This window comes from Sciurus vulgaris, assembly GCF_902686455.1.
Source record: "Sciurus vulgaris genome assembly, chromosome: 10".
In the NCBI taxonomy this organism is placed as follows: Eukaryota; Metazoa; Chordata; class Mammalia; order Rodentia; family Sciuridae; genus Sciurus; species Sciurus vulgaris.
This window is the reverse complement of record NC_136470.1, coordinates 13,874,784-13,880,572: the sequence shown is the minus strand read 5'-3', so window position 1 is coordinate 13,880,572 and position 5,789 is coordinate 13,874,784.

The window sequence follows — 5,789 nt, the reverse complement described above, 5'->3', positions numbered from 1 at the left end:
ACAAGAAGAAATAAAAATATTAAAGTATATATTTCTTAAAAAATATGTTAAAAAAGTAGATATCTACCAAAGGAAACTGCAGGTCTGTATTCCTTAACTGGCAAATTCTAGCAACAATTTAATGAAGAAATAACACTGATATTATATAGGTTCTTTCAAGAAATTAACTCAATCTATAAATTCAGCACACAATATATGTGTATGAAAAATTAGAAAATAAAATACAACCAGTTCACTAAAATTATATCTGAAAACAAAATACAGATAAATTTAATGAATTCTGTATAAGATTTACTTCTTGACAATTACACTGTAATACTAGAAGAAATTAATAAAAATCATTAACAATGAAAATATTTTATTTTTTGACAATTGAATATTTTCAAATTATATATTAAATAAAATTCTAATCAAAATGTCTGTATCATATAGATAATTATAAATTATGCTAATACTTGTAAGGAAATCCAATGGATCTAAAATATTCAATTCAAAGTTCATAAATATAAACTTGGAGACATATGGATTTACTTCAATACTTATTGGAGAAAAATCAAAAGAGTGTGAAACTTACTTGAAGATACAAAATAAATCAATGGATAAAGTTAAGGAATCTAGAATTACAGTTTTTTCTACAAAACTCAAAAGAAAACAAATGACTTCATCAAACGCTACTGAAACAATGGGATATTCACATGGCACGAGAAAAAATAATCTTAGTAATTTATTGACACTACATTCAAAAATTAATTATCAGTGTATCTTAAATCAGGGCATAATAGTAAAGTTTTGAAATCTTTTATAATTTTTTGTAGTAGACTCAAAGCACTGATGATAAAATAAAACACTGTGAAATGGACTTCATCAAAAGCAAACCATAGGGGCTGGGAATACAGGTTGGCAGAGAACTGAACTGGCAAGGACAAAGCCCTGGGTTCAATTCCCAACACCGGAAACAAAAAGCAAACTGAACTATATACTGGTGGAAAAACACTATGAACCGAAAGGTCCATTTAAACATAGATATAGAGGTTTCATGAATAAAATTCCCCTATATAGCAAATGTCAAAAGAAAAACATGAATAAAGACTTGGACATATTTTCAGAGCTACCTGAGAAATGCAAATTAAAATCACACTTATCTAACACACTTATTAAAATCACCCAATAGAAGCACTAAAATGAAAAAGAAATTATGCCTTTTTATTCAGTGGACTACAATTTAGGTTATAATTTATATAAAATTTTCAATCACCTTAATTTTGAAAGCTTTTTTTAATGATTACCAATGCAAATGCATTTTTCAATTCATTTCTAGTATAATGCTTGAATTGGAACTTAGACCTTTCTTAAGTTCCCAAGATATTAAATATAAGCTTTTGGTACATAGTGTCAAACTTCAAAACATTTTGTGAACATGTGTAATTTAAATGTGTAATTTAAATGTGTAATAATGAAAATGTGAAAATAACAAAAATTGTGGGTAATAAAAGCCTTTCCCTATATGCTCTGCCTAAAGAGCAGATCACATCCTTCAGTCCCCACAAATAGCTCAGGAGGCAACTCATCAGACAGTAAAAAGCAGAAACTAACAGGTTCAGTACACTGGTTATGTAGCACACTATGAAGCCTCACCCAGCTCCTTGCTATAAATTTTCTTTCACTGATTCAAAATAACATGTTTGTAACTAGACATCAGTGGCCCAATAAATTAATATCACAATCAAAACTGTTTACAACCAGAACTCAGGGGTTTTAACACAAAAAAATTCTTGCCATAAGTTAAAACTCACACCAATAAAATTCTGATTAAGAGCTTCAAAAGCCCTGTGTCATATCAGGTGTCTAGTAAATACTTTCAGTGATGACTGATAAGTCTTCTTTGGCCTGGAAATGTGGGTTCTGACTCACAAACACAGAAAAGAGGAGAAGAGCAACTAGGAAAGACCACTGTCCCTCTCTCTTTCAAACTTCATCTATGATATTTGTTTTCATTGACTTAATAATGGGAATAAATAGTATCCTCAGAGGAACAAGAGTTGCCTTCTTTTCAAATATCAAGAAAAAAAAAAGAGGAAAACAGTAAGAGATGACTGGTTAGGATCATATTGCAATGCCATATTAAAAACATTAAATATGAAATGATTATAGAGATATTTCCCATTTGAAATACACTATTGGAATTTCAGCTAAAAATTGGTACCTTGGGAGTGAAAGGAGAAATAACTGTTGTGGATATTTTACTTTATATTTACAGAATAAATCTAAATTGCTGTTGAAGAGAAGTACATACACTGACAGATCTTACACCAACAAACTTGTAAAGCCTATAATTCATCTTCCCTGCTTTCTGGGAGCTGAGGCTACAGTAAATAGAATGAAACATTTGAAAAGCTGTATTTGCTGATGAATCATTCTCCCAAGAGTCATAGGTTCCAAACCTTGTCAAAGACCAAAGTTACAGTGTTTTCCACACCAAACTAGATAGCAGCAATCAAATATATAATGACCAGGGTCTTACCCAATAACCAGAGTCTTACCACTACCCAGGGCTGCAGACATGGCCACATCCACAAACAGCAATAGCACAGGCCACCAAAGTCTCCAAATCCACAATAGCGATAGTACTGGACACCAAGGCACAGTCCAGGACTCCTGGCTAGGTACCAGAAAAGTTTCTTACTGTCTAGGGTCTTCATTCATTGTCTCCATTCAGCAAAGAATTGAAAAACAGAACCAGAGATAGCAAGCAAGCAGGAGGTTTATTTCAAAAGCAACAGAAACAGACTCCTCCTAGAGCAGGGATCCTGTAGCTGGGGAGTCCAGTGGGGAAGTTTTGGCATGTTCTTTTTTATGGTCCCTAGATTCTTTTCTTTTCCCTATCTATACTCTCCTCACTAATTTTCACTGGTATACCCCAAGCTTCTATTTGTTTTTCTATTAGATCCCAGCATAGGAGCAGAGTACAGAAGTATTTGACTGGGTCCCCCACTTGTGCCCATGAGCACTTTCATCAATCAGGATTGATCTCCTTGGAGAGAGTGACTCTCTCCATGCTCCTTTCTCTGGACCTGCCTCTAACTTCTTTCCTTGCCAACTTGCTCTTGCTGCCAACACCCTTCTGCATCTCCCTCAAGTGCACCACATAAAGTTGATGCTTGCTGTTGAGAGACATTCAAACATCTTCAGTGATAATTGTGGCAAGTCTTAAGCAATCTGTATACAGTATTTATACCAAAAATATGTGTGAAAAATCTCATTTGCTTGTTTTCTTTCTATATAAGGTGGGGGCCTGCCATCTTTTAAAACTAGGCTTGCTTTGGTGAATTCATCAGTATTTTCCCAATTTGTGCTCTTTGGTTTTAGTTCTGTTTAAAATGATAGTGTCATTTATGATTTGAGCACAAAATCTCCCCAGTACACAAGTTCAGAATCATCAGCATGTTGTTATTCTTGCTGTCTGCTTTTTGAGATATACAACTAGGAACAAATAAATAAATAAAAGCACAGAATACTATTTAGAAGTACAATATCCTGAAGCCCTGAAAGACACGGTAAAAATGAAATTCATATATATGAATAACAACATGCTGATGATTCTGAACTTGTGTACTGGGGAGATTTTGTGCTCAAATCATAAATGACACTATCCTTTTACTTGTAGGAAAAAAATCTTCAATTCCATTTAACATCCATTTCAAATTCATTTGTCTCTACCTTTCTTCATGGTTGATTATATCATGTTGTGTTATTAGCCTCTGAGGACAATATTGCCTCTGCTACTTATCTGTGATGCCAGAATTAGATCTGGTGGAGTCTGTACTGGATTTATTTTAGTTTATTCATTGGATACCTAGCACATGAAAGATACCTATTCAATAAGTCTTTCTGAGCAAGTGAACACACCTTCATCTGATTCCATTAAAAATACAAATCTGCACCTATATAGCAATGTGTTTGGAATAGAGACAGTAAGATTCTGCTTTTTTCCTATAAATGTACTGCAATCCCACTTTAGGGAAAGCAAACGTCCTTCCTTGGGCACTCCTAGAAAATTATATCTCCATCCAAACTCAGGATCTGCTCTTTTCTTCTCTACTCCTTAAGTTTCTAACACACAAGGGAAAAAATTTCCATTAAAAATTTTCCCTGAATCTGCTAAGAATAGACCAAAAATGGCATTCATTTAGTGCTATAATTTTTCCATTTACCTTCATTTCACACTGAGGAGTATCCAAAATGTAGAGAGCAATTGTAAGAGAAAATCAATATTCCTATTATTTCTATTCTAAAGACATGCAGTGTTAGTACTTTATATTTATAGCTCCTTTCAAAAAATCATTATTAAATAAGCAAAATTCAAATATTCCTTCATCTGCATAAATTCCTTAATTTGAATAAATTGCCTTGGAATATCTTGTCCCATTTGCTTGAAAATATTGTTGACATGGAAGTAATCCTGGAGGAAAAGTATTCCAGCCCAGACAGAAAACCTCTTCCAAAATTAACACATTCTTTATTTTTAATCAGTCAGAAAAGGGGAAAATGTGTGGTAGTACCACTCGAAATTTTATTGAGAAATCATTACAGACACAGAAGCAATGGTTGCATATTAGTAATGTAATGATTCAGAGATAATCCCAGTTTCAATCATAGAATCAACAATCTCTGTTCACTCTATTGTTTCTATAGCTATTGCTTCTCCTAGTTCTCATGAAATTTTCTACCAGGTTTATGAGGGTGTTTATATTTTTTTTTATAATAGAATCCAAGAACTTACTAGAAAACCATTTGGAGCAAAGCATTAGAAGTTGAACTTTATGATTCTAAGAACTGGAAACAATAAACTTTTCAATAGAAGTCAAATTCACATCTCTTAGAGCCAGAGTCAGAGCCAAGACCTCCCTAGCCAGAAAAGGTCACAGGCTCAGGCTAGTGGATATTCAGGACCACAACCAGACCTGAGCTCTGCCAAGTCAGGGTCAGAGTTTGTGAGTTTGGAGGAAGGTTGTCCAAGTTCCTTTGCGTATCAACTAGTACCTCCTGAGAGTCCTTCAAGCTCCTTCAGTGGTAGGTGAAACAAGCCATGCTGTACTTCAATTTTATTCAAAACCAAGGCTGTTCTACCATAGAACTGAAATCCAATTAAACTATTCTTTTAATTAGAAGAGCTCCCATTAAGGAAGATCACATTTTTAATTTGATTTTCTTGCTGAGTTTGCTTTCCACAAAACCTATTGTGCCCATAATGAGACGAGTTGATGGACTCTGTGGAGCCAACCATGACTCAGTCCTCCAAGTCAGCACTGTGCCAGACTTAACAGGCATCAGGCAGCCTCAGTATGTCACCTGAGGTGTGTCTCCCAATCCACGCTATTTCCTTGAAACTTATATTTATGGATGTGCTGTACTGTAGTGTTCTCACTATGTTAGCATGTGCTCCTACTTATAAAAATGTTCTCTGTAAAACAGACTGCAGTGCTGTGTCAGCTCCAGCTTCACACTCTCATGTTCTCTGTATCTCTCAGTTGTACCATCTTTTTCTCATGCCTGAATTGACCTCATGCTGTTCTGTTCATCGTGGCTCCTAAAGGTACAAAACCTACTGCTTAATGTTGCCAGAAAGAGGCCATGATGTGATTGAGCTGGAGACAAAATTAAAACAGGCTAAAGAGAATAAAAGCAGAACATTAGTGGTGATTATTGCTCATCAGGCATTTCCTGTTTTCCTATGGATATGCTACTAAAGAACAAAGAGATGGAGCAATTAAAGGATCTTCTTCATTGAA